Genomic DNA, 20,458 nt, shown 5'->3' with positions numbered 1-20,458 from the left:
TCGGTTCAAGAGGATCTCCTCCGGGCCCAGAAGGGTTGGGTCCTTGGGACTGGTTCTGAAGAGCTGAGTGGAGGTTTAAAATGGTTATAAGGACATACCCACTCCTGTACAATGGAAGAGAGAGCTTTTAAACTCTGTTTTTTTTTTTATTTTATTTTTTTTATTGTTTTATCTGTATATTTATTCTATTTATTACCTTTTTTATTCATACCTTACTTAATTTTTTATTTTTAACAGAATGCTTTTCTTTTACTTAAAAAAAGTATATGTACTGTATATGTATATATGTATACGTGTATGTATTTATATATATATGTGTGTGTATGTGTATGTATATATATATATATATATATATATATATATATATATGTACATGGGCAAATGGAACTGTTTTATCGCTTCAAAAACAAAAGAACAAAGAACAAAAAAGCATGTGAACATTCTGTAAAAATGATATGATGTATAAATGAATGAAATGGCACAATAAAAATATGTCAAAAGAAAAAAATCTGTTCTTATCAGTTTAATATCTGATACGTGCCCTACCCGGGCACCATATATTAAATTGATTTTTGGAACTGGGAGATGGAACAGGGGCTTGCTCCGTCCACTCCACGCATCGACCCGGTATTGTAGTACTTCTGGGAACGGTGCACCCCCAAAAACTGTGTTCAATGAAAGAGATGTTTTAGTCTTGTGTGGCAGCAGGTGTTAATGGAAGTAACGTATATTGCTGTGTATGGGTGCTTTAAAGGTGTTGTATGTGATCATATGCTATACAGGTAATGGTGGTGTGAGAGGGAAAAAAAAAAAAAACTCTGTTCTTATCTCGTTTAACATCTGATTCGTCCACTATCCGGTGACCGCGTATGAAATTGATTTTTGGCTCATGGATCCGGAGCATGAAAACAACATCATCCACAACAACAACAGCAAAAGAGCCCGACTCTGCAGGTTTTTGATGTCTCTCTCTTATCTCTTGGAGTTTTTGCGAATGAGCTGATGAGTTGAATCAGGTGTGTGTTTGATTGTCCGACCGTTGGTGAGGATTGCGGAGAGGGACACGGTGCCTCTGACGGGAGGCCTGGGAATTCATACTTACCTGGCAGGGGAGACACCATGATCAGGAAGGTGGTTCACCCAGGGCGAGGCTCGGCCATTGCACTCCGGTTGTGCTGACCCCTGCGAATTCCCCAAATGTGGGAATCTCGACTGCATAATTTATGGTAGTGGGGGACTGCGTTCGCGCTCTCCCCTGGACACACTGGTTAAAAGAGCAGATTGTTCGAGTTCCTCTTCTTCTGGTAGTTAACGACCTAGGAAGTCCAGAGAATTGAACTGCAGTGGTTGATCGAGAGATGTAAAACTCTCAACCTAGGACCAGTCTGCAAAAGTAGGGCTGTTTTTTTAGTTTTTTTTTTCATCATTCTTCAAATAATCTCCATTATTCAACCAGCGCTTTGATTGGCAGCAGTGGTCCTAGAAGCAAAGTTGTTCCGAATGAGGAGTTCTATCATGTGGTATGAATACCTTGTGCATGTGTGAAAAATCACCTGACATACAGTCGCCTATGGCCGTATTCATGTTGTTGTTTTTACTGTTTACAGCGCCACCAAGTGGCCAGTCGCCACATCCCTTTTCACCTGAGCACAGGCTGAGCCCGTGCACAGGTGTACCGACTTGGGTGTAATTGTCTCATTCCGTTGGAGAGTTATGGCCATTTAAGTAAAGCCCGCCTCGCCCACTCCCAACGTTTTGGCGTCCCGTCGCCAACGTGAATCGAAATTCCGACTTTTTTCCCCATCGCTGTCGGCAATCAGACTCCAGGGAATCTTTCTGCACCGGTTTGGGTCAGATCGGGCGAAAGACCTAGGACTAGTGTGCAAAAGTAGCTTTTTCACAAAATCCCAAATACCCGAAAATCTCGCCAGCGCAACCATTGAATCCGAGGCCTGCGTCTTGTTCGGCCCGAGCCAAGGATTCCAGTGATGTAAGACACTTGGGTCTGCGACGGACGGTTCAGGAGTTACGAGGCATTTCGTACTTCTGATCGCTGCAGCGCCACCTTGGGGCCGATTGGGCCGAGCCTTGGTGATGTTGTAGACCGGGCGGGTACTACCATCCCTCAAGAGTTTCAAGTCTCTACGACGTACGCTTTGGTCTGCCCGCTCACTTTTAGGGCAGAATGTTTGTTGGTCCAAAATCCCAGGTTGCACTCCAAAGTGTCGTGTTGTGCGCTCTGCTGTGATCCATTTTCGGTGTCAACAGTCAAGCTGAGCTTGTATTGCTGTGAGCTGAGCTTGTTTGTTGGCGACCTTTAGACCCTCTCGCCACGGCCCAGGTGGGCGTGGCCTTTGACCGCTCCCCCGCCTCTGCGTCATTGTGTCATCGCTTCTCGGCCTTTTGGCTAAGATCAAGTGTAGTATCTGTTCTTATCAGTTTAATATCTGATACGTGCCCTACCCGGGCACCATATATTAAATTGATTTTTGGAACTGGGAGATGGAACAGGGGCTTGCTCCGTCCACTCCACGCATCGACCCGGTATTGTAGTACTTCTGGGAACGGTGCACCCCCAAAAACTGTGTTCAATGAAAGAGATGTTTTAGTCTTGTGTGGCAGCAGGTGTTAATGGAAGTAACGTATATTGCTGTGTATGTGTGCTTTAAAGGTGTTGTAGGTGATCATATGCTATACAGGTAATGGTGGTGTGAGAGGGAAAAAAAAACAACAACTCTGTTCTTATCTCGTTTAACATCTGATTCGTCCACTATCCGGTGACCGCGTATGAAATTGATTTTTGGCTCATGGATCCGGAGCATGAAAACAACATCATCCACAACAACAACAGCAAAAGAGCCCGACTCTGCAGGTTTTTGATGTCTCTCTCTTATCTCTTGGAGTTTTTACGAATGAGCTGATGAGTTGAATCAGGTGTATGTTTGATTGTCCGACCGTTGGTGAGGATTGCGGAGAGGGACACGGTGCCTCTGATGGGAGGCCTGGGAATTCATACTTACCTGGCAGGGGAAACACCATGATCAGGAAGGTGGTTCACCCAGGGCGAGGCTCGGCCATTGCACTCCGGTTGTGCTGACCCCTGCGAATTCCCCAAATGTGGGAATCTCGACTGCATAATTTATGGTAGTGGGGGACTGCGTTCGCACTCTCCCCTGGACACACTGGTTAAAAGAGCAGATTGTTCGAGTTCCTCTTCTTCTGGTAGTTAACGACCTAGGAAGTCCAGAGAATTGAACTGCAGTGGTTGATCGAGAGATGTAAAACTCTCAACCTAGGACCAGTCTGCAAAAGTAGGGCTGTTTTTTTAGTTTTTTTTTTCATCATTCTTCAAATAATCTCCATTATTCAACCAGCGCTTTGATTGGCAGCAGTGGTCCTAGAAGCAAAGTTGTTCCGAATGAGGACTTCTATCATGTGGTATGAATACCTTGTGCATGTGTGAAAAATCACCTGACATACAGTCGCCTATGGCCGTATTCATGTTGTTGTTTTTACTGTTTACAGCGCCACCAAGTGGCCAGTCGCCACATCCCTTTTCACCTGAGCACAGGCTGAGCCCGTGCACAGGTGTACCGACTTGGGTGTAATTGTCTCATTCCGTTGGAGAGTTATGGCCATTTAAGTAAAGCCCGCCTCGCCCACTCCCAACGTTTTGGCGTCCCGTCGCCAACGTGAATCGAAATTCCGACTTTTTTCCCCATCGCTGTCGGCAATCAGACTCCAGGGAATCTTTCTGCACCGGTTTGGGTCAGATCGGGCGAAAGACCTAGGACTAGTGTGCAAAAGTAGCTTTTTCACAAAATCCCAAATACCCGAAAATCTCGCCAGCGCAACCATTGAATCCGAGGCCTGCGTCTTGTTCGGCCCGAGCCAAGGATTCCAGTGATGTAAGACACTTGGGTCTGCGACGGACGGTTCAGGAGTTACGAGGCATTTCGTACTTCTGATCGCTGCAGCGCCACCTTGGGGCCGATTGGGCCGAGCCTTGGTGATGTTGTAGACCGGGCGGGTACTACCATCCCTCAAGAGTTTCAAGTCTCTACGACGTACGCTTTGGTCTGCCCGCTCACTTTTAGGGCAGAATGTTTGTTGGTCCAAAATCCCAGGTTGCACTCCAAAGTGTCGTGTTGTGCGCTCTGCTGTGATCCATTTTCGGTGTCAACAGTCAAGCTGAGCTTGTATTGCTGTGAGCTGAGCTTGTTTGTTGGCGACCTTTAGACCCTCTCGCCACGGCCCAGGTGGGCGTGGCCTTTGACGGCTCCCCCGCCTCTGCGTCATTGTGTCATCGCTTCTCGGCCTTTTGGCTAAGATCAAGTGTCTGGTCCTAGGGTAGAGACAGCGATCGCCTCTTGGAGGTTTTTCCGGCTTGGGTCCTTCAGTGACTTGAGCCCCAAACTTTAGAGAGGTACATTGATCCAGCTGCTTTTATTCCGGTTCTGTTTTAAGGTAAGACCTTTTTATCTATTTATTTATTATTTATTTATTTATTGTTTTTTAAAGTTTTAGGCTGTTGGTGTCTCCACCATGTCGGCTGCCCGTGCCGGCATGAGGAGGCACCACAGCGTGCGTTTTTTATTCAAAGAAGTTGAGGGGAAGCTCCTGGGGATGTCACGTCTTGACTTCTCCAGGAAGCTGATCCAAAAAACTCTAAATTTTAAACCTGATGATCTGAATTGCATCGTGACTCTGCCCCTGAACAAAGGATTTGATGTTAGTTTTAGAGCGGTTTCCCACCTGAATGATTTCTGGCACAGATTTGAAGTAGCTAAATCCCAGCTGTCCATGTTTACTGTTGAAAAGCTCTCTGACAACACACTTAAAACTGTGATTGTTAGAATGTTTAATGAGACAGTGACTGGGGAGGACATTTGTGTCTGGCTGGGCAGATTTTGCACAGTTCGAAGCCAGCCAGTCAAGGTTTTAGATGAGGATGGTATTTGGACATGCTCCTGGCGAATTCCCATTAAACAATGGGAAGACGCTGGGGGCTACCAGGGCCTGAAGCATCTGCCTTCTATGATTGTGTTGGGTGAGAACAGAGGCTACATTCACTACCAGGGTATGCCCAAATTATGTAGAAAATGTGGAAAGTTTGGGCACTTAGCTGAAGCATGCCAGGAAATGATATGTGGGAAATGCAGAGAAATTGGTCATACTTTTGAAGAGTGTACCAATGGCAGGCGGTGCAACCTCTGTGGGGAGTCATCCCATCTCTACAGAGATTGCCCTAAAAGTTTTGCCAACAAACTGAAAGGCAACAAAATGGCCGCCCCACATGTGGAACAAACAAAAGAGCAAAGGAAGGAGGAGGCGGTCCCTGAGGTTTTGGCGGGAAATTCTATTTCCCAGCCAGCCTCAGGGAGTGGGCAGGAGGAAGGAAGTGGGGCGGCCACAGGGGCGGAGTCAAGTTTTAACAGCGAACAGAGTGAGGAAGCCGTTCCCCAACAAGAGAGAAGTGAAAACAAAATGGAGGAGGAGGAGGAGGATGCAACGGCTTCCTCACTCTACACCGTATCGGAGGTTAGTGTGGTGGATAGTGGGGGTGAATCCGAGGGTTCACTCCCCAATGCTCAGGTGCAAAAAAGGTCTGCGAGATCTCCTCTGCTTCAAACAGAGGAGAAAAGGCTGCGGGCATCGCATCGGCTAGATAGTTCCTCTTCGTTAGATCTAGACCGTATGTGGCCCGCAGAATCTCCCAATGAAGTCTCCTTTTTGCACGTTAAGCTTAGAACATCGTCACCGAAGGAGCCACAAGAGGTTCTCTCTGTGGACTCTGAGGCGGCGAGCATTTGCCCTCCTGATCCCAGTTTTTCTGGGGAAAAGGAGAAGCAAGTGCTACATGACATAACATGATTTTAATGTAACTTTCTGCAGTCTTTTGGTTTTATCCTTCTATTAATGCTTGTATTTTTAACCATACTGCTCATGGCCCTCACTATCTCTACAATCAATGTGAGAAGTGTGAGGTCTACTTTGCGAGCACAGAGTGTGTTATCCTTTTTAAAAACTTTTAAGTCAGATGTGTTTTTATTGCAAGAATGTGGTTTGCCCTTTTTAACAAATTACAGGAAGTGGGAGGAGATTTGGACCCCAGGATTTTCCATTTGGAGTGGGTCCAATTTTAACAAAAATGACGGTGTTGCTATTTTAATAAAAAATCCCCATGTTTTGGTGAAGGGCAGCACTGTGGTGAGGGACGGGCGGGCAATTTTAGCAAATCTGACTTTTTTAGGTAAGGATCTTAACATTTTAAATATGTATGGTTTTACTGAAAAAAATAACAGGTATGAGCTTTTAGAAGACTTGCAACCCCACATGCTAGGCAGGGCTCCCCTAGTGGTAGCAGGGGATTTTAATTGTGTATTATCAAAAAAGGACAGAAGGAGGGTAGGAGAGGATTTTAAGGTCGACAAGACATCGGTTTTATTACAAAATATAGTCAAAGATTTTAAGTTAGTTGACTGTTTTAAAACAATGCATCAAAGAGAGGAAGGCTTCACCTGGTTCAGTGGTGACGGTGCCAGAGCCTCTCGAATTGACTATATTTTTACCAGGGACCTCCCGCCGACCGATGCTACATTGACCCCCCTCTTTTTTTCCGACCACATGATGCTGTCTTGCACTCTTTCACTCCCCACGGGTGTGACTGCAGGGGGAGGGCTGTGGAAGCTGAACTATTCCCTATTAGAGGACGAGGAAGTGGTTAGTGAGTATAGGGAGCAGTTCAGCCAATGGCAGACCCTCCAGGACTTTTACGACTCACGTGCACAGTGGTGGGAGATGGTGAAACAAAGGACAGGACGGTTTTTTAAACAAATTGGAAAAGAAAAAAAGAATAAAGAAAAAAGACGCATGATGGGGTTGCAAAAAAGACTGCAGAGATATTTTAACCTTTTAAACAATGGATTGGATTTTACAAATGAAATAAAAGAAGTAAAGAAAGAAATGTCAGATCTGTCTGAAACAAAGAGCAAAGGTGTCATTTTAAGATGTAGAGAAAGGGAGTTAGAGGAAGGAGAGAAGTGTACCAGGTATTTTTTTAAAAAGACAATAGCTCGGGGAGGGTCGATCAATATTTTAAAAACTTTTAGAGGGGGGGAAGTAAATACAACTGACCTGATTTTAGGGGAAATTGAAAGTTTTTACAGTAATTTATACGGCACTAAAGAGGTACACAATGGCATCTTAGAGGAAGTTTTAGGGTTTTTAGATGAAAAAGTTAAGAGTCCAGATGTGCTTTTATCCCAGGATTTTAATCTTTTAGAATTGGAAAAAGCTTTAAAGGGTTTTAAGAAGGGGAAGTCCCCGGGCATGGACGGACTCCCCTTTGAGTTTTATCTGACTTTCTGGGACATTTTAGCACATGACTTACTTACAGTTTTTAAAGAATTTGAGACTCTTGACAGACTTCCAGACAGCTTTAGAGTAGGGATAGTTACATTACTGTACAAAAAAGGAGACAAGACTGACTTGAGAAACTGGCGACCAATCACTCTTTTAAATTATGATTGCAAACTTTTTAGTAAGATTTTAGCTACACGCATGTCGACTGTTTTAGAGGACGTAATCCACCTGGATCAAGCTTGCGCTGTGCCCGGCAGGAAGATCACGGACAGCCTGGTACTGATCAGAGACGCCATCTGTTATGCGAGAGACAGAAACATTAGGCTTGTAGTCCTAAATTTAGACTTTGAAAAAGCTTTTGATCGGGTCTCGCACCAGTACCTCCTTCAGGTACTGCAAAAAATGGGCTTTCCAGAGAGGTTTATAGCTTGGGTGGGACTGCTGTATGAGGGCTTAAGCAGCAAATTTCTTGCAAATGGGCATCTTTCCAAAGCTGTAAATATCCACAGCGGTGTCCGTCAGGGGTGTCCTTTATCTCCCCTTCTGTATGTGGCTTGTATTGAGCCACTGGCACAGATCTTGAGAAGGGATAAATGGATTAAAGGACTAGATATCCCAGGAACTGGTGGACTGACGGCGACCTGCGTTTTATATATGGATGACGTGACCCTTTTAGCGACTGACTTTTTATCAGTACGAAGAGCAATGGACTTGACTGACTGGTACGGTCGGGCCTCGGGCGCCAAGCTTAACAGGAGTAAGTCCGAGGCCCTGCTCTTCGGGCCGTGGGGCGACGTGGACACAGGAGGACTAGATTTGGATTTTAAAGAAAAGGATTTGAAAATTTTAGGAGTAAAATTTGACAGGGAGGGTGGAGGACCAGGAAACTGGACTGACATGTTAGGGAAAGTCAGACAAAGACTGGGCTTTTGGGGACTAAGACAACTGACGTTAGAAGGCAAGATTTTAATTTTTAAAGCAGTGATTTTACCACTAATTTTACTTGTCTGTTCTGTTTTTAGTCCCCCAAGACGATTCCTGGCTAAGTTGGAGAGGGCGGTATTTTATTTCCTGTGGGGGTCCAAGTGGGAACGAATCAAGAGGGAGGTCGTTAAAAAGAAAAAAGAGAATGGCGGGAAAGGCCTCCCAGACCCCCACCTGTTTTTAGGCAGCCGCTTTGCCGCCCTCCACATCCAGTACGCACTGACCCCATCCAGAGAACACAAGACAGCAGCCATGACCCGATTCTGGATGGGGTCATACCTAAGAAGTTTGAAAATTTTACCCATTGATCTTAAAAGTCCAGTGTCTTTTAATTTGTCAAAAGAGCATAGTTTTATTAAGAAATTTTTAAAGAAATATCTTTTAGAAACAAATGATGCCACTGTTTTAACTAATCACAAGTCTCTCGTCTCTCTTGTGCAGGATCGAGAATCGGTGAGTCCAGTTCCAGGCCTCACACTAGGTGAGGCCAAAGACGTTTGGAGGAACGCAGCCCACCCAGCTCTCCAGAACAGGCTTAAGGACCTGTCGTGGATGGTGGCTCATGAGATCCTCCCGGTCAGGGCGGTCATGCACTCCAGAGGCATGGCCAAAAACTCCACCTGCCCACGGTCCGGATGTGGTTCCCCGGAGACCGTTCAACATCTGCTCTGGGAGTGCGGCGCTGCGCGGGACCTGTGGGCCAAGACAGGCCCCCTGTTTTTCCCGTGCCTGCCAGCGGGTGGGGCCCAGGTGGACTATAAGCTCGCCATCCTGGGGGTGGGTCAGGGCTTGAAGGAGTTGACACCACCAACGTTTGCCTCGCTCTGGCTCACCCTCAACCACATCAAGGATGCCATCTGGGTCACCAGAAACCTGCTGGTGGGGAAACGCGTGACGGTCCCCCTCCACGCGTGCGAGCAGAGGATAACATCAACGCTGCAGGGTGGGCCGCACGTCGTTATTCGGATGGGGGGGCCGAGGTCACACGGAGAAGGTCCCGGCCGCCACCGTACCTGGCCGCCCGTAGATGCACCCTCACCACTCTGGCTACGGGAACAGCGGGCCAGCGGGCCGGAGGAGAGGGGATCTCCGCTGGGCACTGGAAGCGAGGAGTCTGGGGCCTGTTCTGGAGACCTGGAGTGAATGGACATTCTTGATAGGGACTCACCCTCGATCCTGTACAAGAGATGTTTTATTTGGCATATTTTATTGTTTTATTGTTTTATATTTGCATTCCTATTTTATTTTAATCCATTTTACCTTTACTTTAAAACAACACACAACATACATGGACTTTTACACAACACATCAACATAACTGATTTTTAACTGTAACTTATGTCCTTTTTGTTGTTTTAAGATATGTGCAAAAATGTGATTTTATAAGGAAAAAATGGATATTGAAAGAATGGAATGAAACAATGTGACAATAAACTTTTTTCGAAAGAAAAAATCTGTTCTTATCAGTTTAATATCTGATACGTGCCCTACCCGGGCACCATATATTAAATTGATTTTTGGAACTGGGAGATGGAAGAGGGGCTTGCTCCGTCCACTCCACGCATCGACCCGGTATTGCAGTACTTCTGGGAACGGTGCACCCCCAAAAACTGTGTTCAATGAAAGAGATGTTTTAGTCTTGTGTGGCAGCAGGTGTTAATGGAAGTAACGTATATTGCTGTGTATGGGTGCTTTAAAGGTGTTGTAGGTGATCATATGCTATACAGGTAATGGTGGTGTGAGAGGGAAAAAAAAACAACAACTCTGTTCTTATCTCGTTTAACATCTGATTCGTCCACTATCCGGTGACCGCGTATGAAATTGATTTTTGGCTCATGGATCCGGAGCATGAAAACAACATCATCCACAACAACAACAGCAAAAGAGCCCGACTCTGCAGGTTTTTGATGTCTCTCTCTTATCTCTTGGAGTTTTTACGAATGAGCTGATGAGTTGAATCAGGTGTGTGTTTGATTGTCCGACCGTTGGTGAGGATTGCGGAGAGGGACACGGTGCCTCTGACGGGAGGCCTGGGAATTCATACTTACCTGGCAGGGGAGACACCATGATCAGGAAGGTGGTTCACCCAGGGCGAGGCTCGGCCATTGCACTCCGGTTGTGCTGACCCCTGCGAATTCCCCAAATGTGGGAATCTCGACTGCATAATTTATGGTAGTGGGGGACTGCGTTCGCGCTCTCCCCTGGACACACTGGTTAAAAGAGCAGATTGTTCGAGTTCCTCTTCTTCTGGTAGTTAACGACCTAGGAAGTCCAGAGAATTGAACTGCAGTGGTTGATCGAGAGATGTAAAACTCTCAACCTAGGACCAGTCTGCAAAAGTAGGGCTGTTTTTTAGTTTATTTTTTTCATCATTCTTCAAATAATCTCCATTATTCAACCAGCGCTTTTATTGGCAGTAGTGGTCCTAGAAGCAAAGTTGTTCCGAATGAGGAGTTCTATCATGTGGTATGAATACCTTGTGCATGTGTGAAAAATCACCTGACATACAGTCGCCTATGGCCGTATTCATGTTGTTGTTTTTACTGTTTACAGCGCCACCAAGTGGCCAGTCGCCACATCCCTTTTCACCTGAGCACAGGCTGAGCCCGTGCACAGGTGTACCGACTTGGGTGTAATTGTCTCATTCCGTTGGAGAGTTATGGCCATTTAAGTAAAGCCCGCCTCGCCCACTCCCAACGTTTTGGCGTCCCGTCGCCAACGTGAATCGAAATTCCGACTTTTTTCCCCATCGCTGTCGGCAATCAGACTCCAGGGAATCTTTCTGCACCGGTTTGGGTCAGATCGGGCGAAAGACCTAGGACTAGTGTGCAAAAGTAGCTTTTTCACAAAATCCCAAATACCCGAAAATCTCCCCAGCGCAACCATCGAATCCGAGGCCTGCGTCTTGTTCGGCCCGAGCCAAGGATTCCGGTGATGTAAGACACTTGGGTCTGCGACGGACGGTTCAGGAGTTACGAGGCATTTCGTACTTCTGATCGCTGCAGCGCCACCTTGGGGCCGAGCCTTGGTGATGTTGTAGACCGGGCGGGTACTACCATCCCTCAAGAGTTTCAAGTCTCTACGACGTACGCTTTGGTCTGCCCGCTCACTTTTAGGGCAGAATGTTTGTTGGTCCAAAATCCCAGGTTGCACTCCAAAGTGTCGTGTTGGGCGCTCTGCTGTGATCCATTTTCGGTGTCAACAGTCAAGCTGAGCTTGTATTGCTGTGAGCTGAGCTTGTTTGTTGGCGACCTTTAGACCCTCTCGCCACGGCCCAGGTGGGCGTGGCCTTTGACGGCTCCCCCGCCTCTGCGTCATTGTGTCATCGCTTCTCGGCCTTTTGGCTAAGATCAAGTGTAGTATCTGTTCTTATCAGTTTAATATCTGATACGTGCCGTACCCGGGCACCATATATTAAATTGATTTTTGGAACTGGGAGATGGAAGAGGGGCTTGCTCCGTCCACTCCACGCATCGACCCGGTATTGCAGTACTTCTGGGAACGGTGCACCCCCAAAAACTGTGTTCAATGAAAGAGATGTTTTAGTCTTGTGTGGCAGCAGGTGTTAATGGAAGTAACGTATATTGCTGTGTATGGGTGCTTTAAAGGTGTTGTAGGTGATCATATGCTATACAGGTAATGGTGGTGTGAGAGGGGAAAAAAAACAACAACTCTGTTCTTATCTCGTTTAACATCTGATTCGTCCACTATCCGGTGACCGCGTATGAAATTGATTTTTGGCTCATGGATCCGGAGCATGAAAACAACATCATCCACAACAACAACAGCAAAAGAGCCCGACTCTGCAGGTTTTTGATGTCTCTCTCTTATCTCTTGGAGTTTTTACGAATGAGCTGATGAGTTGAATCAGGTGTGTGTTTGATTGTCCGACCGTTGGTGAGGATTGCGGAGAGGGACACGGTTCCTCTGACGGGAGGCCTGGGAATTCATACTTACCTGGCAGGGGAGACACCATGATCAGGAAGGTGGTTCACCCAGGGCGAGGCTCGGCCATTGCACTCCGGTTGTGCTGACCCCTGCGAATTCCCCAAATGTGGGAATCTCGACTGCATAATTTATGGTAGTGGGGGACTGCGTTCGCGCTCTCCCCTGGACACACTGGTTAAAAGAGCAGATTGTTCGAGTTCCTCTTCTTCTGGTAGTTAACGACCTAGGAAGTCCAGAGAATTGAACTGCAGTGGTTGATCGAGAGATGTAAAACTCTCAACCTAGGACCAGTCTGCAAAAGTAGGGCTGTTTTTTAGTTTATTTTTTTCATCATTCTTCAAATAATCTCCATTATTCAACCAGCGCTTTTATTGGCAGTAGTGGTCCTAGAAGCAAAGTTGTTCCGAATGAGGAGTTCTATCATGTGGTATGAATACCTTGTGCATGTGTGAAAAATCACCTGACATACAGTCGCCTATGGCCGTATTCATGTTGTTGTTTTTACTGTTTACAGCGCCAACAAGTGGCCAGTCGCCACATCCCTTTTCACCTGAGCACAGGCTGAGCCCGTGCACAGGTGTACCGACTTGGGTGTAATTGTCTCATTCCGTTGGAGAGTTATGGCCATTTAAGTAAAGCCCGCCTCGCCCACTCCCAACGTTTTGGCATCCCGTCGCCAACGTGAATCGAAATTCCGACTTTTTTCCCCATCGCTGTCGGCAATCAGACTCCAGGGAATCTTTCTGCACCGGTTTGGGTCAGATCGGGCGAAAGACCTAGGACTAGTGTGCAAAAGTAGCTTTTTCACAAAATCCCAAATACCCGAAAATCTCCCCAGCGCAACCATCGAATCCGAGGCCTGCGTCTTGTTCGGCCCGAGCCAAGGATTCCGGTGATGTAAGACACTTGGGTCTGCGACGGACGGTTCAGGAGTTACGAGGCATTTCGTACTTCTGATCGCTGCAGCGCCACCTTGGGGCCGAGCCTTGGTGATGTTGTAGACCGGGCGGGTACTACCATCCCTCAAGAGTTTCAAGTCTCTACGACGTACGCTTTGGTCTGCCCGCTCACTTTTAGGGCAGAATGTTTGTTGGTCCAAAATCCCAGGTTGCACTCCAAAGTGTCGTGTTGTGCGCTCTGCTGTGATCCATTTTCGGTGTCAACAGTCAAGCTGAGCTTGTATTGCTGTGAGCTGAGCTTGTTTGTTGGCGACCTTTAGACCCTCTCGCCACGGCCCAGGTGGGCGTGGCCTTTGACGGCTCCCCCGCCTCTGCGTCATTGTGTCATCGCTTCTCGGCCTTTTGGCTAAGATCAAGTGTAGTATCTGTTCTTATCAGTTTAATATCTGATACGTGCCGTACCCGGGCACCATATATTAAATTGATTTTTGGAACTGGGAGATGGAAGAGGGGCTTGCTCCGTCCACTCCACGCATCGACCCGGTATTGCAGTACTTCTGGGAACGGTGCACCCCCAAAAACTGTGTTCAATGAAAGAGATGTTTTAGTCTTGTGTGGCAGCAGGTGTTAATGGAAGTAACGTATATTGCTGTGTATGGGTGCTTTAAAGGTGTTGTAGGTGATCATATGCTATACAGGTAATGGTGGTGTGAGAGGGAAAAAAAAACAACAACTCTGTTCTTATCTCGTTTAACATCTGATTCGTCCACTATCCGGTGACCGCGTATGAAATTGATTTTTGGCTCATGGATCCGGAGCATGAAAACAACATCATCCACAACAACAACAGCAAAAGAGCCCGACTCTGCAGGTTTTTGATGTCTCTCTCTTATCTCTTGGAGTTTTTACGAATGAGCTGATGAGTTGAATCAGGTGTGTGTTTGATTGTCCGACCGTTGGTGAGGATTGCGGAGAGGGACACGGTTCCTCTGACGGGAGGCCTGGGAATTCATACTTACCTGGCAGGGGAGACACCATGATCAGGAAGGTGGTTCACCCAGGGCGAGGCTCGGCCATTGCACTCCGGTTGTGCTGACCCCTGCGAATTCCCCAAATGTGGGAATCTCGACTGCATAATTTATGGTAGTGGGGGACTGCGTTCGCGCTCTCCCCTGGACACACTGGTTAAAAGAGCAGATTGTTCGAGTTCCTCTTCTTCTGGTAGTTAACGACCTAGGAAGTCCAGAGAATTGAACTGCAGTGGTTGATCGAGAGATGTAAAACTCTCAACCTAGGACCAGTCTGCAAAAGTAGGGCTGTTTTTTAGTTTATTTTTTTCATCATTCTTCAAATAATCTCCATTATTCAACCAGCGCTTTTATTGGCAGTAGTGGTCCTAGAAGCAAAGTTGTTCCGAATGAGGAGTTCTATCATGTGGTATGAATACCTTGTGCATGTGTGAAAAATCACCTGACATACAGTCGCCTATGGCCGTATTCATGTTGTTGTTTTTACTGTTTACAGCGCCAACAAGTGGCCAGTCGCCACATCCCTTTTCACCTGAGCACAGGCTGAGCCCGTGCACAGGTGTACCGACTTGGGTGTAATTGTCTCATTCCGTTGGAGAGTTATGGCCATTTAAGTAAAGCCCGCCTCGCCCACTCCCAACGTTTTGGCATCCCGTCGCCAACGTGAATCGAAATTCCGACTTTTTTCCCCATCGCTGTCGGCAATCAGACTCCAGGGAATCTTTCTGCACCGGTTTGGGTCAGATCGGGCGAAAGACCTAGGACTAGTGTGCAAGAGTAGCTTTTTCACAAAATCCCAAATACCCGAAAATCTCGCCAGCGCAACCATCGAATCCGAGGCCTGCGTCTTGTTCGGCCCGAGCCAAGGATTCCGGTGATGTAAGACACTTGGGTCTGCGACGGACGGTTCAGGAGTTACGAGGCATTTCGTACTTCTGATCGCTGCAGCGCCACCTTGGGGCCGATTGGGCCGAGCCTTGGTGATGTTGTAGACCGGGCGGGTACTACCATCCCTCAAGAGTTTCAAGTCTCTACGACGTACGCTTTGGTCTGCCCGCTCACTTTTAGGGCAGAATGTTTGTTGGTCCAAAATCCCAGGTTGCACTCCAAAGTGTCGTGTTGTGCGCTCTGCTGTGATCCATTTTCGGTGTCAACAGTCAAGCTGAGCTTGTATTGCTGTGAGCTGAGCTTGTTTGCTGGCGACCTTTAGACCCTCTCGCCACGGCCCAGGTGGGCGTGGCCTTTGACGGCTCCCCCGCCTCTGCGTCATTGTGTCATCGCTTCTCGGCCTTTTGGCTAAGATCAAGTGTAGTATCTGTTCTTATCAGTTTAATATCTGATACGTGCCCTACCCGGGCACCATATATTAAATTGATTTTTGGAACTGGGAGATGGAAGAGGGGCTTGCTCCGTCCACTCCACGCATCGACCCGGTATTGCAGTACTTCTGGGAACGGTGCACCCCCAAAAACTGTGTTCAATGAAAGAGATGTTTTAGTCTTGTGTGGCAGCAGGTGTTAATGGAAGTAACGTATATTGCTGTGTATGGGTGCTTTAAAGGTGTTGTAGGTGATCATATGCTATACAGGTAATGGTGGTGTGAGAGGGAAAAAAAAACAACAACTCTGTTCTTATCTCGTTTAACATCTGATTCGTCCACTATCCGGTGACCGCGTATGAAATTGATTTTTGGCTCATGGATCCGGAGCATGAAAACAACATCATCCACAACAACAACAGCAAAAGAGCCCGACTCTGCAGGTTTTTGATGTCTCTCTCTTATCTCTTGGAGTTTTTACGAATGAGCTGATGAGTTGAATCAGGTGTGTGTTTGATTGTCCGACCGTTGGTGAGGATTGCGGAGAGGGACACGGTTCCTCTGACGGGAGGCCTGGGAATTCATACTTACCTGGCAGGGGAGACACCATGATCAGGAAGGTGGTTCACCCAGGGCGAGGCTCGGCCATTGCGCTCCGGTTGTGCTGACCCCTGCGAATTCCCCAAATGTGGGAATCTCGACTGCATAATTTATGGTAGTGGGGGACTGCGTTCGCGCTCTCCCCTGGACACACTGGTTAAAAGAGCAGATTGTTCGAGTTCCTCTTCTTCTGGTAGTTAACGACCTAGGAAGTCCAGAGAATTGAACTGCAGTGGTTGATCGAGAGATGTAAAACTCTCAACCTAGGACCAGTCTGCAAAAGTAGGGCTGTTTTTTAGTTTATTTTTTTCATCATTCTTCAAATAATCTCCATTATTCAACCAGCGCTTTTATTGGCAGTAGTGGTCCTAGAAGCAAAGTTGTTCCGAATGAGGAGTTCTATCATGTGGTATGAATACCTTGTGCATGTGTGAAAAATCACCTGACATACAGTCGCCTATGGCCGTATTCATGTTGTTGTTTTTACTGTTTACAGCGCCAACAAGTGGCCAGTCGCCACATCCCTTTTCACCTGAGCACAGGCTGAGCCCGTGCACAGGTGTACCGACTTGGGTGTAATTGTCTCATTCCGTTGGAGAGTTATGGCCATTTAAGTAAAGCCCGCCTCGCCCACTCCCAACGTTTTGGCATCCCGTCGCCAACGTGAATCGAAATTCCGACTTTTTTCCCCATCGCTGTCGGCAATCAGACTCCAGGGAATCTTTCTGCACCGGTTTGGGTCAGATCGGGCGAAAGACCTAGGACTAGTGTGCAAGAGTAGCTTTTTCACAAAATCCCAAATACCCGAAAATCTCGCCAGCGCAACCATCGAATCCGAGGCCTGCGTCTTGTTCGGCCCGAGCCAAGGATTCCGGTGATGTAAGACACTTGGGTCTGCGACGGACGGTTCAGGAGTTACGAGGCATTTCGTACTTCTGATCGCTGCAGCGCCACCTTGGGGCCGATTGGGCCGAGCCTTGGTGATGTTGTAGACCGGGCGGGTACTACCATCCCTCAAGAGTTTCAAGTCTCTACGACGTACGCTTTGGTCTGCCCGCTCACTTTTAGGGCAGAATGTTTGTTGGTCCAAAATCCCAGGTTGCACTCCAAAGTGTCGTGTTGTGCGCTCTGCTGTGATCCATTTTCGGTGTCAACAGTCAAGCTGAGCTTGTATTGCTGTGAGCTGAGCTTGTTTGCTGGCGACCTTTAGACCCTCTCGCCACGGCCCAGGTGGGCGTGGCCTTTGACGGCTCCCCCGCCTCTGCGTCATTGTGTCATCGCTTCTCGGCCTTTTGGCTAAGATCAAGTGTAGTATCTGTTCTTATCAGTTTAATATCTGATACGTGCCCTACCCGGGCACCATATATTAAATTGATTTTTGGAACTGGGAGATGGAAGAGGGGCTTGCTCCGTCCACTCCACGCATCGACCCGGTATTGCAGTACTTCTGGGAACGGTGCACCCCCAAAAACTGTGTTCAATGAAAGAGATGTTTTAGTCTTGTGTGGCAGCAGGTGTTAATGGAAGTAACGTATATTGCTGTGTATGGGTGCTTTAAAGGTGTTGTAGGTGATCATATGCTATACAGGTAATGGTGGTGTGAGAGGGAAAAAAAAACAACAACTCTGTTCTTATCTCGTTTAACATCTGATTCGTCCACTATCCGGTGACCGCGTATGAAATTGATTTTTGGCTCATGGATCCGGAGCATGAAAACAACATCATCCACAACAACAACAGCAAAAGAGCCCGACTCTGCAGGTTTTTGATGTCTCTCTCTTATCTCTTGGAGTTTTTACGAATGAGCTGATGAGTTGAATCAGGTGTGTGTTTGATTGTCCGACCGTTGGTGAGGATTGCGGAGAGGGACACGGTGCCTCTGACGGGAGGCCTGGGAATTCATACTTACCTGGCAGGGGAGACACCATGATCAGGAAGGTGGTTCACCCAGGGCGAGGCTCGGCCATTGCGCTCCGGTTGTGCTGACCCCTGCGAATTCCCCAAATGTGGGAATCTCGACTGCATAATTTATGGTAGTGGGGGACTGCGTTCGCGCTCTCCCCTGGACACACTGGTTAAAAGAGCAGATTGTTCGAGTTCCTCTTCTTCTGGTAGTTAACGACCTAGGAAGTCCAGAGAATTGAACTGCAGTGGTTGATCGAGAGATGTAAAACTCTCAACCTAGGACCAGTCTGCAAAAGTAGGGCTGTTTTTTAGTTTTTTTTTTCATCATTCTTCAAATAATCTCCATTATTCAACCAGCGCTTTTATTGGCAGCAGTGGTCCTAGAAGCAAAGTTGTTCCGAATGAGGAGTTCTATCATGTGGTATGAATACCTTGTGCATGTGTGAAAAATCACCTGACATACAGTCGCCTATGGCCGTATTCATGTTGTTGTTTTTACTGTTTACAGCGCCACCAAGTGGCCAGTCGCCACATCCCTTTTCACCTGAGCACAGGCTGAGCCCGTGCACAGGTGTACCGACTTGGGTGTAATTGTCTCATTCCGTTGGAGAGTTATGGCCATTTAAGTAAAGCCCGCCTCGCCCACTCCCAACGTTTTGGCGTCCCGTCGCCAACGTGAATCGAAATTCCGACTTTTTTCCCCATCGCTGTCGGCAATCAGACTCCAGGGAATCTTTCTGCACCGGTTTGGGTCAGATCGGGCGAAAGACCTAGGACTAGTGTGCAAAAGTAGCTTTTTCACAAAATCCCAAATACCCGAAAATCTCGCCAGCGCAACCATCGAATCCGAGGCCTGCGTCTTGTTCGGCCCGAGCCAAGGATTCCGGTGATGTAAGACACTTGGGTCTGCGACGGACGGTTCAGGAGTTACGAGGCATTTCGTACTTCTGATCGCTGCAGCGCCACCTTGGGGCCGAGCCTTGGTGATGTTGTAGACCGGGCGGGTACTACCATCCCTCAAGAGTTTCAAGTCTCTACGACGTACGCTTTGGTCTGCCCGCTCACTTTTAGGGCAGAATGTTTGTTGGTCCAAAATCCCAGGTTGCACTCCAAAGTGTCGTGTTGTGCGCTCTGCTGTGATCCATTTTCGGTGTCAACAGTCAAGCTGAGCTTGTATTGCTGTGAGCTGAGCTTGTTTGCTGGCGACCTTTAGACCCTCTCGCCACGGCCCAGGTGGGCGTGGCCTTTGACGGCTCCCCCGCCTCTGCGTCATTGTGTCATCGCTTCTCGGCCTTTTGGCTAAGATCAAGTGTAGTATCTGTTCTTATCAGTTTAATATCTGATACGTGCCCTACCCGGGCACCATATATTAAATTGATTTTTGGAACTGGGAGATGGAAGAGGGGCTTGCTCCGTCCACTCCACGCATCGACCCGGTATTGCAGTACTTCTGGGAACGGTGCACCCCCAAAAACTGTGTTCAATGAAAGAGATGTTTTAGTCTTGTGTGGCAGCAGGTGTTAATGGAAGTAACGTATATTGCTGTGTATGGGTGCTTTAAAGGTGTTGTAGGTGATCATATGCTATACAGGTAATGGTGGTGTGAGAGGGGAAAAAAAACAACAACTCTGTTCTTATCTCGTTTAACATCTGATTCGTCCACTATCCGGTGACCGCGTATGAAATTGATTTTTGGCTCATGGATCCGGAGCATGAAAACAACATCATCCACAACAACAACAGCAAAAGAGCCCGACTCTGCAGGTTTTTGATGTCTCTCTCTTATCTCTTGGAGTTTTTACGAATGAGCTGATGAGTTGAATCAGGTGTGTGTTTGATTGTCCGACCGTTGGTGAGGATTGCGGAGAGGGACACGGTGCCTCTGACGGGAGGCCTGGGAATTCATACTTACCTGGCAGGGGAGACACCATGATCAGGAAGGTGGTTCACCCAGGGCGAGGCTCGGCCATTGCGCTCCGGTTGTGCTGACCCCTGCGAATTCCCCAAATGTGGGAATCTCGACTGCATAATTTATGGTAGTGGGGGACTGCGTTCGCGCTCTCCCCTGGACACACTGGTTAAAAGAGCAGATTGTTCGAGTTCCTCTTCTTCTGGTAGTTAACGACCTAGGAAGTCCAGAGAATTGAACTGCAGTGGTTGATCGAGAGATGTAAAACTCTCAACCTAGGACCAGTCTGCAAAAGTAGGGCTGTTTTTTAGTTTTTTTTTTCATCATTCTTCAAATAATCTCCATTATTCAACCAGCGCTTTTATTGGCAGCAGTGGTCCTAGAAGCAAAGTTGTTCCGAATGAGGAGTTCTATCATGTGGTATGAATACCTTGTGCATGTGTGAAAAATCACCTGACATACAGTCGCCTATGGCCGTATTCATGTTGTTGTTTTTACTGTTT

At 47.4% G+C, this 20,458-nt stretch overlaps 15 non-coding genes and 1 pseudogene across 15 annotated transcripts; all 16 read left to right on the top strand.

The window, feature by feature from the left end:
- The first annotated feature begins 475 nt into the window (after positions 1–475).
- Positions 476–661, top strand: LOC143713781 (U2 spliceosomal RNA). Its single transcript, XR_013195281.1, has one exon. It is a non-coding gene; the product is annotated as a U2 spliceosomal RNA (small nuclear RNA).
- A 433-nt stretch (positions 662–1,094) lies between these two features.
- Positions 1,095–1,258, top strand: LOC143713593 (U1 spliceosomal RNA). Its single transcript, XR_013195150.1, has one exon. It is a non-coding gene; the product is annotated as a U1 spliceosomal RNA (small nuclear RNA).
- Positions 1,259–2,387: 1,129 nt separating this feature from the next.
- Positions 2,388–2,578, top strand: LOC143713705 (U2 spliceosomal RNA). Its single transcript, XR_013195255.1, has one exon. It is a non-coding gene; the product is annotated as a U2 spliceosomal RNA (small nuclear RNA).
- A 434-nt stretch (positions 2,579–3,012) lies between these two features.
- Positions 3,013–3,176, top strand: LOC143713645 (U1 spliceosomal RNA). Its single transcript, XR_013195200.1, has one exon. It is a non-coding gene; the product is annotated as a U1 spliceosomal RNA (small nuclear RNA).
- A 6,601-nt stretch (positions 3,177–9,777) lies between these two features.
- On the top strand, positions 9,778–9,954 carry LOC143713765 (U2 spliceosomal RNA; annotated as a pseudogene).
- Positions 9,955–10,388: 434 nt separating this feature from the next.
- On the top strand, positions 10,389–10,552 carry LOC143713592 (U1 spliceosomal RNA). The gene has a single exon (XR_013195149.1). It is a non-coding gene; the product is annotated as a U1 spliceosomal RNA (small nuclear RNA).
- A 1,120-nt stretch (positions 10,553–11,672) lies between these two features.
- LOC143713713 (U2 spliceosomal RNA) lies at positions 11,673–11,863 on the top strand. The gene has a single exon (XR_013195264.1). It is a non-coding gene; the product is annotated as a U2 spliceosomal RNA (small nuclear RNA).
- Positions 11,864–12,297: 434 nt separating this feature from the next.
- LOC143713591 (U1 spliceosomal RNA) lies at positions 12,298–12,461 on the top strand. The gene has a single exon (XR_013195148.1). It is a non-coding gene; the product is annotated as a U1 spliceosomal RNA (small nuclear RNA).
- A 1,120-nt stretch (positions 12,462–13,581) lies between these two features.
- LOC143713711 (U2 spliceosomal RNA) lies at positions 13,582–13,772 on the top strand. Its single transcript, XR_013195263.1, has one exon. It is a non-coding gene; the product is annotated as a U2 spliceosomal RNA (small nuclear RNA).
- A 434-nt stretch (positions 13,773–14,206) lies between these two features.
- On the top strand, positions 14,207–14,370 carry LOC143713590 (U1 spliceosomal RNA). Its single transcript, XR_013195147.1, has one exon. It is a non-coding gene; the product is annotated as a U1 spliceosomal RNA (small nuclear RNA).
- Positions 14,371–15,499: 1,129 nt separating this feature from the next.
- LOC143713688 (U2 spliceosomal RNA) lies at positions 15,500–15,690 on the top strand. Its single transcript, XR_013195238.1, has one exon. It is a non-coding gene; the product is annotated as a U2 spliceosomal RNA (small nuclear RNA).
- Positions 15,691–16,124: 434 nt separating this feature from the next.
- Positions 16,125–16,288, top strand: LOC143713631 (U1 spliceosomal RNA). Its single transcript, XR_013195187.1, has one exon. It is a non-coding gene; the product is annotated as a U1 spliceosomal RNA (small nuclear RNA).
- A 1,129-nt stretch (positions 16,289–17,417) lies between these two features.
- LOC143713687 (U2 spliceosomal RNA) lies at positions 17,418–17,608 on the top strand. Its single transcript, XR_013195237.1, has one exon. It is a non-coding gene; the product is annotated as a U2 spliceosomal RNA (small nuclear RNA).
- A 434-nt stretch (positions 17,609–18,042) lies between these two features.
- Positions 18,043–18,206, top strand: LOC143713629 (U1 spliceosomal RNA). The gene has a single exon (XR_013195185.1). It is a non-coding gene; the product is annotated as a U1 spliceosomal RNA (small nuclear RNA).
- A 1,119-nt stretch (positions 18,207–19,325) lies between these two features.
- LOC143713686 (U2 spliceosomal RNA) lies at positions 19,326–19,516 on the top strand. The gene has a single exon (XR_013195236.1). It is a non-coding gene; the product is annotated as a U2 spliceosomal RNA (small nuclear RNA).
- Positions 19,517–19,950: 434 nt separating this feature from the next.
- On the top strand, positions 19,951–20,114 carry LOC143713628 (U1 spliceosomal RNA). Its single transcript, XR_013195184.1, has one exon. It is a non-coding gene; the product is annotated as a U1 spliceosomal RNA (small nuclear RNA).
- Positions 20,115–20,458: the final 344 nt, after the last annotated feature.

The sequence above is a fragment of the Siphateles boraxobius genome, unplaced genomic scaffold (genome assembly GCF_051911475.1).
Source record: "Siphateles boraxobius isolate OS27281-9 unplaced genomic scaffold, OSU_SipBor_1 52, whole genome shotgun sequence".
Lineage (NCBI taxonomy): Eukaryota > Metazoa > Chordata > Actinopteri > Cypriniformes > Leuciscidae > Siphateles > Siphateles boraxobius.
The sequence above is the reverse complement of the archived record's forward strand: the minus strand, read 5'-3'. Positions and strand labels throughout refer to the sequence as shown.